General features: G+C 41.3%; 1 long non-coding RNA gene across 1 annotated transcript; it reads right to left on the reverse strand.

The window, feature by feature from the left end:
* Nucleotides 1–867: 867 nt before the first annotated feature.
* LOC132392684 (uncharacterized) lies at nucleotides 868–13178 on the reverse strand. Its single transcript, XR_009511620.1, has 3 exons — nucleotides 12906–13178; nucleotides 8305–8410; nucleotides 868–3498 (listed from the first exon to the last, which is right to left on the reverse strand). It is a non-coding gene; the product is annotated as an uncharacterized LOC132392684 (long non-coding RNA).
* Nucleotides 13179–13305: the final 127 nt, after the last annotated feature.

The raw sequence follows: 13305 nt of genomic DNA on the forward strand, positions 1-13305 counted from the left end.
AATTCTGCGTGCTATTCATGTTAACCATATTATGCTTATTGACCCAATGCTGTTATGCTGGAAACACTTGTGACAGTCCATGCATTAGTCGTGACCCATTACCTTCCATCTCGTAAATATTGCTTCCATTTTATCAGTCACATATTCAACAAGAATGGATCTGCTTGGTTAGAGAGATCTACAAGGTGATGTTTCATTCAGGTGTTAATTTGCATGCATCTAACATTGTTATTAACCCCTTGATAACCAAATACCTTGTATTGATCTGTGGTTGGGTTTTCTTGTTCATGAAAGCTCATTTGCATTTCCAGTCTTGAACGTTATAAAATAGAATCAGAATGTATGACTTAAGCTTCTACTATTGTGATCATTTTATTTTGGGTGGTATGATAAAACAATAAAGTCATGGTGATATAAAGCATGGAAACCTGGATCTTTTGGCCAACTAAGTTGTTTAACAGAACCAGTTCCAATTGCCCGGGTTTAGTCTTTCCTAAACATTTCCTAAACAATAAGCAAAAATGTTTACTAATGGTGTGATTCATAAGTGGAGGTCCACAAACAATGTGGTGGTAATGTACTGGAATACCAGTATTCTTGCTGTCAGTTTTGGGTTGCTAAGATTACTCTGTAGTTTAGTGAAGCTAGGACCCAGTACTGTATTTCCCACAGTGTGTATTTGGTTAACCTAGCAGACAGCTGCACCCTCAGGAAGTGGGAGGAACAGACAGAGAGGCAATATAAAAAGCAAACAACAGCAGCAACTTTGTTTTCTGACCTAGGCCCTGACAGAATAGAAAATAAATTGTGTAGAATAGTAAACCAATGACTTGCAGTCAATTCTGAATATCCTTCACTCTTTATTTATTCAATTTACCACAAAAGAATTACCATTTTCAAAACTGACATATCAGACATTACATAATATTTTTAGGGTCTTTGGGAACAGCAGACCCCTTTTTGACCCTGAAATTTTCTCTGTAATTATGGTATTCATATCACAGATGATGTGCAAGTCAATTCCAATTACCTGGCTTGGCTCCATTATCATGTTTTAAATTATTGTACGTACATGTTTCCTTGATACCAAATATATGACCTTGATTTTCCTTTGAACCAATTCTTATTGCCTGCTGGTCTTCATCTCCACTCAACTTGCATTGACGACTCTCACCATTTAGGTTTATTCTTAATATGTGTGCCTCAAACAACAATCTGGATCTTTTAACTCTTTAAAGTTATTATGCAGGGGAGAGCTATGTTGAGGACCTGTGGCCTGAAGAAATTTCTGGATCAGGAAGGTATCAGTGTGCGAACATGAGGCTCTGCTAGGATCAAAATGCTGGCTGATCAAAGACAGAGTTGTAGACACGGGGCTGAGGTGATGTCAAGAAGCCCACAGGAATATCTCTCGAGTTGGAAAGCCAACTCCCACCATTGCACTCAAATGGGCTTTTTGCTCTTTTCTAGATGAAATTCCTGCTTCTACTCTCTGCCATCAGTACCATTCCCAGGATTGTGTTTAGTAGTTTTATTGACTGAATCACATTACCTTGACTCCTCTTTATTCGAGATAAAAATACCCTCTGCAATAACTTGATGATGAAGAGGAAAAGAAACAAGTAGGGATACAGGATTGTAAACACAAAGTACACTGCAGATGCTGTGGTCAAATCAAGACGTACAAAAAAGCTGGATGAACTCAGCAGGTCAGGCAGCACCTGTCCTGATGAAGGTTTTCGACCCGAAACATTGACTGCTTCTTTCAATGGATGCTGCCCAACCTGCTGAGTTCATCCAGCCTTTTTGAACGTCTTGAGGGATACAGGATTTTTGCTCATCTCTTGGGATGATAACTTTCACATCCTGTACTCCTTTTGAAACACAGCTGGGGGCCATAGGCTCCATGAAAGGATCTTCATTGAGAAGTTGAGAGGTACTGATTACCTCGCTTACCTTGCATTTTTGGGGCTCAATTCTCAATGGCTACATTGAGTTGAAATCTGTGTTCCACCATCTCCCCTTTTCCTCTCTCCCTCCCAACTACCTGATCCACAATCACTTGAGAATTAGGTCCTAAAAACCCAAACTCCCATCCAGCGAACCTGTGATAACCTCAGGCCCAGGTCATAAACCCCCAACCTCCTGTTCCCGTCATTGCAGAAATCTTCCCTCACTCAACAATCAATATTTGCTGATAGCGGTGGGGGGGGGGGGGGAACCTTGCTTGCCTCAATCTTCTTAGATTATGGCATAAGTACAGTAAAGCAGAAATTCTAAGCTGCCAGTCCTTGCCAACTGTCACAATCACTGTTGTTCCTTGAATCTCAAATGGCAATGAGGAGGCATGCATCATTGGCCGCTTAAGTGGTGTTGCAACAACAATCTGACACTCAATGTCAGCAAGACCAAGGAATTGACTGTGGACCTGGAAGGGGAAATCAGGAGAACACATATCGTTCCTCACTATGGGGACAGCAGTGGAAAGGGCAAACAACATCAAGTTCCTGGGCTTCAACGTCTCAGCGGATCTACCTTGGATATATTGATGCATTTGTGAGGAAGACATGCCAGTGGCTCTACCATGAGGAGATTTTGTATGTCGCCAAAAATTCTCAAAGATTTCTATAGTTGTACAGTGTTCAGCTCAGCATGGAGGCTCCATTGCCCAGGTACACATGAGCTGCAGAGGGCTGGAGAGATAGACAGCAAATGTTAATCTTAAAGAGCTCCAACTGAACAAACTCCAGATGGAGCCAAATCCTGAATATCTTCCCTCCAGATGAATCATTAAATCCAGCCATCACCAATGAAGACTTTTCTAGGTCCAGATCCAGTTGGTTCAATTCTGACTCTCTGCAGCAATTCAATATCTCATCCAATTCCTTTCTGAAAGCTGTTCAGAAGCTTTTTATTATATTAATCTATTAATGCATCAAGCTAATTCACAGTTAAGGGATAAAGTTTAAATAAACTACAGGAACTAGAGGAAGGTTCTTGTGAAACAGAGTTAAAATGAAATATGTTCACAATAAGATTGCAATGGAAGATAAAAATGATAAGGTCAATATTTACGTCACAGTCACGTGTACTTCAGCTAAATTAGGTTAGCCTATCTTCTGGTCTCCCATGAGCCACTGCCCTCCTGTAGCCTCTCTAGGGGAAGATTAGATAAGCAACTCAAGTGGCCTGGAGACAGAATGACATGGTAAGGCTCACAAAAGCACAAAAGGCAACATTACATCCTTCATGTTTATGGTTCTAATTTACTGTGTAGCTTGGCTCCTTTGTTGATATACATGCCTTATTCACAACGTTGTCACAGTGTCATAGTGACCCATCAGGTACCCATCTGCACTAATACAATTTTTCAGCACTTGGCTCTTAACTTTCTTTGAGTTGGTGATTTAAGTGCATGTCCAGATACTTCTTATATTTGATAGTCTCTGCTTCCTCCACATCTTCAGTCAGTTTGTTCCAGATTCCAGCAGCCATCTTCTATGAAAAAAAAATTGTCCTCAGATCCCCTCTCAATCTCACACTTATTACCTTAAACCTATACTGTCTGGTTTTACAGAGCTCTCCTTTGGAGAAATACTTCTTGCCTTTTTTGTTCTGTGTTATTTCTTCTAAAAATTGTGTATAAATTAGATTAAATTTATGCTTCCTTGTCAATACTGCCTATATGAGTCTATTATCCTGTGATGCTGCTGCAGGTGAGTTTTTCAAGTGCAACATATGACAATAATTTTGATTTTGACTGTAGCAAGTCACTCATCAGCCTCCTCTACTAAAAGGAAAACAAACTCAGCCTATTAAGTCTCTCCTCCTAACTGAAATTCTCCACTCTGTGCAGCCTCCAAGTGACTCTCCTCAGTGATCACATCCTTTCTAGTGAGGCGACCAGAACTCCACATAATGTGGTCATGCTGCAAGACCCATTATTCAGTTTATGTGACTTTAAGCCACCCATTCCAGCTGGATGGAAAAGAGCTGAGGGATGCTCTATATAATTTAACTTTTCCTAGTGGTTTAATGTCAGCCAAACTGAAATGAGGTTACACACACAAAATGCTGGAGGAACTCAGCAGGAAGTGTCACAGCCTGAAACGCATGCTGTACTGTTTTCCATAGATGCTGCCTGGCCTGCTGTGTTCCTCCAGCACTCTGTGTGAATGTTGCTTGGATTTACAGCATCTGCAGATTTTCTCTGGTTTCCAAAATGAGGTTAATTCACCACAGGACAAGACAGTTAATGATTATTCTTGTTTTTACCTTATCTTGATTACAATCTTTTCATGTTTTGCTCAGATAGAGATAAATTAAATAATTTTTACTAAGAATGAGAGGAGATCTTTTGGAAACATGTAAAATTATGAAAGGGATAGATAAGATAAAGGCAGGAAAATCCTTTCTGCTTGCAGGTGAGACTCCAACTAGGGAACATGGCCTCAAGATTCAGGGGAGTAGATTGAGGACAGAGATGAGGAGGAAATGCTTGTTCTAATGAATTCTCTGCCCAGGGAAGAAGTAGAGGCTATCTTGTTGAACACAGTGAGTTAGATTTTTGCATAGTAGGGGAATTAAGGGTTATGGAAAAGGCAGGTAGGGGGAGCTGAATCCACAGTTCGATCAGCCATGATCTTATTAAATGGCGAAGCAGGGGTTCAACGGGGCCTACTCCTGCTCCTATTTCTTATGTTTTGCACATAGATAAATCAGAATAGATGTAATTATCTTATAACTCAATGCTATTATTGGATGTTGTGAAAGAAATCGATAACTGCTGGAACGTATATGAAACATGAAAAGACTGTCATGTGGGATAGAGGTAATGATTTTCGATTGCCTGGGACGAGATATTCATTTCCACACACCTCACTGAAGTAAACTACCCTCTTTCCTGCTCTGATGTCAGTGTGTGTCCCACAGATTTCCTTATGGTTATTGCTTACACCATACATCGGAGCAGTAACTGCTCCCACGTTGCCCATCTGCATTCATTCTGTGTCTGAATCTCTGTCTTAAAATGCTAATGACTGTTCTTGTTGTCTGTACTAATGGCTAAATTGCAGTCTGTACTAAACACATATAAGGGACTAAGGAGGGTCCATTAAAAATCAAAATGAGGTTGTTTGAACATCAACGATCAAATCTAACAGGATGTTAGCTGATTATTTTCTTTCCTGGTCGACATTTGCTGTAACAAATGATCAAACCTCTCCTACCAACCCACGGATGTCTGCTGACAGGTTAAGGACCTAACCCATTAAAGACTATAACTTACACCTATCAAGCAAGCTTGAAAGACAGTTTCTCTAATTTTGGAGTCTTTCCAGTATATACTTCTTGTAAATGTATTTTTCTGATTGGCAAACATGTATTTCTCCTGGCCCTTAACATGAAATAAAAAGTTTTTTAATAGAGGCTCACAGAGAAAAAAATGCTGAGCCAAAGGAAGAGATGATGGGAAGGTGGTCAAAGAAGCAGTCCTTACAAGAGCAAGGGGGTGGGATTGTTATAAGGGAGACTAGGAAGAGGTTTCTATAGTACAAAGTCTAGGAGGCTGAAGACACTATTAACACTATGTACCAGAATATCAATGAATCAGGAGCAGGATTATAATCTTGGGGATTTTTTGCAAAAATTGAAAGGACTCAGAATGACAAATCGTTCTTGCTCTTACCAGGTTATTTCCTCCTACCACCAACACATATCCCCCCCCCCCCCACTGCCTTATTTATCACCAGTTGAGATCAGCTCTAATAGTATGAAAAATACCCAGTGTACTGAAATCAGTGTTCTATGGTGAATTCTTTTACATTAGAGAAGCTAAATGCAAATCTGGTGATTGCTTTGTGGAGCACTTGCATTCAATTTGTGTGGGTGATCTGCCCCCCCCCCCCATCTAAGCATCCTGTTGCTTGACACTTTTATTGCCCTGTACTGCCACCCTGATTTATCTGTCCATTGCCTCCACCACGGTTAAAAGTCCCAGTGCAAGCTTGAGGAACAGCATGCAATTTTCCTGCAGAACATTTTGCAACACTTTGGACTCAACATTAAATTCTCCAACTATTATGCAACTCCCTTATTTTCTGATGAAGGGTCTAGGTCCCAAAAGCATTACCCATTTCTCTTTCCTCTTACGCTGCCGACTCTGTGTGTTTTTCCAGCATAATACCATTCTTTCTTTCTGTCAGCATTGGCACTGGCTATTTCTGATGCCACCATTTGGACTGAGTTTTCCCTCTGGCCAGAGGAGCATATTTCCCAGCCTTCTATCAGCAACACTTAACAGGGTGGCACAGTAGTGTAGTGGTTAGCACAATGCTTTACGGTACCAGTGACCTGGGTTCAAAGGTCATTTCAAATTGATCCATTAATAGGCTAGAATTAAGTAGACTGATTGCTGGACGGCGTGGCGTTAAGGGCCAATTCCATGCTGCATCACAATAAATAATGGGGCGGCACGATAACATGACACTTTGCAGTACCAGTGACCTGAGTTCAATTCAGGGGTGGGAATTGAACTCAGGTCACTGATACTGCAAAGTGTCATGTTATCGTGCCTATAAGGAGTTTGTACGTTGTCCCTGTAACTGTGTGCATTTCCTCCGGCTGCTCCAATTTCCTCCTGCAGTCCAAAGATGTACTGTTGGTAGATTAATGGACACTGGAAATCATCCCACGATTAGGCTAGGGTTAAATCAGAGGATTGTTGGCCGGCGCAGCTTGAGGGGCCTTTTCCATGATGTATTGCAATAATTATTAAAAGCAGAAGGCAAGATCTAAAGGCAAGATCATTTAGATTCACCCTACCTGAGACATTCAGCTTCTTTCATTGATTCTCCCCCGCATTCCCCCCCCCATACGTTCTTTGCCTCTGTAAACGGACTTGTTCTCCTTCCTTGCCAGTTGTGATGAAAGATGTCAGACCTGAAACTTTGACCGTTTCTCTTTCTACAGCTGCTGTCCGACCTGCTGAGCAACTTCAGTATTTTCTGTTTTTAATTCAGATTCCAAGCATCTTCAGGTGTTTTTGTTTCATTTGTATTTACTGAGGAAAATATTCCCGGCTTGCTTAACACAAGGGCATTTTTTAATGCTCATTTAGCTTATCTCTGTCGTCTCCTGTGGGTTATTATTGACATGAAATGGTATTTGTGCTTGGTGATATTTCAAAAACTGGAATTAAAATTTATGTTGGCCTTTTGATGATATTCAGGAACGTACAAAACTTAATCCATATTAGAAGCAATACTTTGGGATTACCTTTAATATCACTAGATCTCTTGGTATTTAACACGGTGATTTAAGATCTAGAGAGAGAGATTTTCTTTTAGTTGCAATTTCTAAACTTTGGTCAAGGTATTCGCTGCTAATTTTATTTAACTCCGTAAATTGTTGAAAATGAAGGATATCTGGAGAGGTCAGTACAGTTGACAGCCAATACTCTCATGCATTTAATATCAAAAATCAAAGGGAAATTCCACTCCCTCTGCACCTGCTCAGGTGAAGTGAGATGAGTGATGAAAGAATACTCTATATGGATAATATTTCATTGAAGTCAATTATTTCAAAGTTCTAGTTTCTGCCACTGATTATACATACACCCGCCTCCCCATGGTTGCAGCAGAAATAACATCAGAGGGGGTTGAAAACCAGTCTGATGAGAATGGGGAGTTAAAATCAAAGGTACCTGGTTTCCAAGAAATGGAGCAAGGTGGGGGATAGTGAAAAGCAATAGAGATTTAGACAAATTGCTCTTTGTGTGGGCTGGAGCTTGGAACACGTTCAAGGTGGGACTGTGGAGAATTCAAGCTGAAGAAGGAAGGTAAAGATGAGTCTCAACCGGGCTCAGGCTAGTAAGGAGAAAAGGGCATCTTTACAGAAGTGGAGACCTATGCTCTGTTTGAAATTGCCACTTGCATTTCATTTTGACCCCCTTTTCCACTCCCACAATGGAGAAAAGTCTCCAATGCTCTGAGAAGGCCAAACACAAGTCGGTAGAATAGCATATCATATTCCATTTAGGGAATGTGTAACCCAAACCCTTGGTGCTCTCTTTACATCCATCCCATCTACCTTTTATCCCTCCCTCTGTTTTAACTCTTTGTTCACCCATCCCAGCCCCACCAGTTATATCTATCCGTCATCCTTCTCCTATCTGGTTGCCCCTATCACACATCAAGCTCTATCTCATCTGCATTCACAATCGTACTGCTATAAACTGGCAATCTTTCCTCGTCCCTCCTTATCTTATCCTGATGTGTGGTCTTGACCCAAAGCACTGATTCCCACCTCTTGCCTCCATAGATGCTGATCGATCCACTGAATTCTTCCAGGATTTTGTTTCCTCTTCCAGATTCTAGCACCTGCAGTCTCTTCATCTCCGGATGTTTGGTGGCTGTTAAAGGTGGCATTAGATAGAACAGGGAAGTGAAGATGGGGATTTAAAAATTGAAAACAACATGATTATCTCTACCCTCAGAATTTCATCATGGAGTAGTGGGAGGAAAAGGGAAGAGGATGTATGCTTTTCAAGACTGGCAAGTATAGTCTTTAAAACATCTGGCAAAACACCTGTACAGAATTACTACGCCAAAATGCAGAATTAAAACCAAAAGATCAACCTGGCTAAAGCTCAGGGCCACATTCAACATGGGTAAGTCAGCACAATCATCATGAAGATCTTTTAATTAACCTCTTGGGGATATGCCAAGATTGGAAACATTGTTTCACAGGATAGTCAAGCCCCTTTCTGCCAAAGGCAATGGTCACCATTAATGATTATTCATTTTATTCCATATTCACTTAATTAGCTGAATTTACATTTTCCAGCTGCCTCTGTGGAATGTGAACTAATGTTCATACATCATTTGTCAAAGCTCCTGGATTACTGGTTTGGTAATATAACTGCAGTAGTTCCACACCCTTTAAACAATGGCACGAGTCACAACAAAGTCATAGAGACACAGAGAAATAATAGCACAGATACCAGTCCATGCCAACTATGGTTCCCATGTAACCAGTCTCAATTGCTTGTGTTCAGCCCATAACCCACTAGGTCTAGCCCCTCTTTTACCTATCCAAGTGCTTCTTAAATTATACTTTCTGGTACCTGCCTCAACCACATCCTCTGGCAGCTAATTCCATATACTCACCAACTTTTTGTGTGATGAAGTTCCCCTCTGGTCCCTTTTAAATCTTTCCCCTCTCACCCAAAATCTGTGGCTCCAAGTTTTGGACTGCTTTACCCTGGGGAACTGACCGTGACCATTCACCTAATCAATCCCACTCATCATTTTAAATACTTCTGTAAGTCACTCCCCTCTATCTCATGTGTTCCAAGGTATACAGACCTAGTCTAGCCAATAGTTTTCTATAACTTGGGCCTTCTAAGTCCTGGCAACATCCTTGTGAATCTTCATTGCACTCCTTCTAGTTTATCCATGCCCTGTTACTTCTGATTGTGAAAGATAATCACCAGTAACAAATAACAGGAGTTATCATCTCCAAGGTGAATGCAAGCTCCAGCATGACTCAGTGAAACAAGTAGCATTCCCAACCTTCAGCATCGAGTGTTGAATTGATCAAGTTTCTGGAATTCCACCTAATGCACAGAAACCTGCTGTCTGCCAAAGGCTCCTTAAGATCTTGACTTCACCTATAAACCATATGCTTGGAACCAATGGAATACCCATTTTGATTTATGAAGGCACCTCCAATTGCATTCAAGGAGATTGACAGCATCCAGCATGAAGCAGCCTGCTTGTTTGGCATTACATTCAAACCCTTAATCATTCACTCTTTCTGCCACCATCTCTTCAAGTTGCAAATCAGCATGTCCCCAAAGCTCCTTCCAAATCTGGTCTCCACCACATAAAAGGATGGGTTGGAAGCTACATGGGAACAACAATGTCTGTGAGCTTCTGTCTAAACCACACACCATCCTGCTTTGGAAATATATTGCATCTTTTTTTCAGTGCTGCAGGATTAAAAACCAGGGTCTCACTAGTCGGAGCACTGTGTGGTACATTCCACAGTGAGCCCAGGCAATTAAGAGTGTGGAACTGACTTCCAAATCTTTTGTTCAAACAAAAGAAACAAATCCATGCTAACTTGCACTTATTAAATCATTCACATCAGCATTAATATCAACATAGATGTCCTGGGCCTCCCCTTCACTGTTCCTGAGAATAACCCTATTTCCTGATCAAAACACTTACAACCCGATGCAAATTACTCTGTGAGAGACTATACCCCACTAACATGCAATCCCAGCAACAGAGAAAATACTTGCATGGCTACATTCCCAAGGGCTGGTCAGGACAGTCCAGACGGAATCTACCAATATTTGGAGAGACAATGTCTGATTCAGGACAGTTGACATGGTTTGTGAGTGGGAAGTCCTGTCTCTAAGGAAGTAACCAGGAGAACAGGTGAGGGTAGAGCTGAGGATGTTGACTATATGGATTTTAGACAGGGATTTGGCAAGGTCCTTCATGGCAGGCTAGTGTGGAAAGTTTAGTTGACAGGGACCCAGGGGGAGATAGTGGATGGGTTCCTCATTGGCTCAATGGTAGAAAGTAGAGGGTGATAGCTCAGTCATTTTTCAGATTGGTGGCCTGTGTCCAGTGGTCGATGCTAGGACTTCTGTTGTTTGTAATTTATGTAAATAATTTGGATGTAAGTGTACAAGGCAAATTAGTAAATTTGCAGGTATTCTAAAATAGGTGGTGCAGACAGACTAGGTTACGAAAAATTACAGGGAAATCTTGATCAGCTAGGTATGTGGGGCGATGATTGGTAAATGACATTTACTCCAGATCAATGTGGGGTATTGAATTTTGGGAGATTAAACTAAGGTAGAGTGAATCATATAGCCAGGAGTGCAGTAGAACAGAGGGACCTGGGAGAATCACCACATATATAGTGGTGAAGAAGGCCTTTGACATGCTGACCTTCATCAATCAGAGCACTGAGTTTAAAAGTTTGGAAGTTATACTGCAGTTACTTAAGATGCTGGTGAGGCCGTATTTAAGAGTATTGTGTACAGTTCTGGTTTCCTTGCAGGAAAAGTGTTTAAATTAAACTAGAAAGAGTACAGAAAAGATTTATCAGGATGTTGAAGGCAACATTGCTTAGGCCATGATTTTATTTTCTGGAACATAGAAGATTGAAGGGTGACCTGATAGTGTGTACGACAATGAGGGGCATAGTCCCTGTATCAATGGTTCAGGCCTCTGGATCCAAGACCAATAGCTTAACCATAACGCCACAATAACCTGGACACTTGCAAACTACTTTATTGCTAATAAAATATTTCAGAATATCCCTATATAAAAAATGTTTTACAGCAAGTGGAAAACTGGGCAGGTAAAAGGTCTGAAAGTGTCCTTTAGGACATGGTCTGAACCCATTAAATAAATTTACTGCAGTTATCTATTACTCTGCTTCCAGAGCTCTTTCTAAGGTAGTCATCATAGTGCAAAATTCTAGACTTCATCAGATCCTCATCACCCAGGCCATGATCCTTTCTCACTGCTGCCATCAGATAGAAGATGCAAGAAGCTTGCACCACCAGGTTCAAGAACAGTTACTATCCCTTTATCATCAGGTTCTTGAATAAAAGGGCATAACTACTTACTTATCCATTGAGATGTTCCCATAACCAATGATGTCACCTTAAGGACTGTTTATCTTATGAATTCATGTTCTCATTATTTATTGCTATTTATATTTTCATTTGTAGTTTGTTGTCTTCTACACTCCACTTGATCTTTCTTTGATCCTGTTATAATTCTATAGATATGCTGAGTATGCTTGTAGAAAGATGAATCTCAGGGTTGTGTGTGATGGCATACATGTACTCTGATAATAAAAATACTTGAGGTTGGATGGCATTGCCCAACCTTCTAGTATGCTCAAAATAACTTTAAAGCCTGTATCTCCTAGCCTGTTCTCTTCAGGGCTGTATAAACCCCACTGATTTCCAGGTCAAATGGTAGTGACCCAACAGTACATCTGGGTCACTGTCCTAAATTCTGTAAAATATTTATAGGGTAGTCATCTAGTGGAGGCAGGAAGAAAACTTAGCCAAAAGACTTAGGGAATAAGACTACTGGAGAAAGGAAATTATTAATAAATTTCAACAGCTAAGGACAAAATCGATAGTCAAATGTTTTTTTTTAAAAAAGCAAACACGAGGAAATCTGCAGATGCTGGAAATTCAAGCAACACGCACAAAATGCTGGTGGAACACAGCAGGCCAGGCAGCATCTATAGGACGTTTCGGGCCGTCAGGCCCTGATGAAGGGTCTCGGCCCAAAACATCGACAGTGCTTCTTCCTATAGATGCTGCTTGGCCTGTTGCATTCCACCAGCATTTTGTATGCATAGTCTGTAGGATTTGGTCTTTTTGCTATGAAGCTGCTGCTCTTAAGTTCTGCATTTTCTCAGCCTGCTCTCTCTCGTCCTTTGAGACGCTGCTTGAGCTTGTTTAGATCAAGCTCTCGTTTTCTTCTCCACACCCACCTCCCGCCTAGGAAACCAAAAACCAGAGGGCACGTTTAAGGTGAGAGGGTGAAGATTTAAAAGAGATGTGAGGGGCAACTTCTTACTCACGCAGAGGGTGGTGTGTAGATGGTATAAACTGCTAGAGGGAGACATAGAAACAAGATTTTAAAGCCATTTGGATAAGCACGTGTATAGTACAGCTTTAGAGCGATATGGGTAAAACGCAGGTTAATGAGACTACCTCATGGACGAGTTGGGCCTAAGCCCCTGTTTCCGCGCTGTCTCTGAACCATCTATTAAATGGCAACCTCCCAAATTTGCTATTCATTATCGACTAACGACCCGGGCATAAGATTTATCTGTAGAAAAAAAGTGAAAGTCACCAGTGGATCTTGGCTCGCTGTCTTAATTATTTTTCTAGCTAGTAAAAATGCTCCCTTTCCACCAGCCCGGCAGAAGCACTGGAGACATCTACCCACAAGAGGCCACGTGTCTCCAAACGGGTGCGTTTCCGGCCCAGGACACCACCCAATGTCCCTGGAATCCATCTCCGAACATCCGGACACTCAGCCACCAATCAGCGGCCTCCTTTCCCTTCCACGTTGATACAATTTTTTTCCGCGTCGGGAGGTGGGGGGAAGACATAACATTCATTTCCGAGGGCGATTTTATTTCTTCTGCAAAATACGCACCCGCACTCAAAACGATGCCGGCTGAGTTGAGGCCGCGGTAGTATAAATACTTTAAATAAAATTGTTCACGTCCCCTTTCCCGAGGTTGGAG

The sequence above is a fragment of the Hypanus sabinus genome, chromosome 4 (assembly GCF_030144855.1).
Source record: "Hypanus sabinus isolate sHypSab1 chromosome 4, sHypSab1.hap1, whole genome shotgun sequence".
Classification (NCBI taxonomy): Eukaryota; Metazoa; Chordata; class Chondrichthyes; order Myliobatiformes; family Dasyatidae; genus Hypanus; species Hypanus sabinus.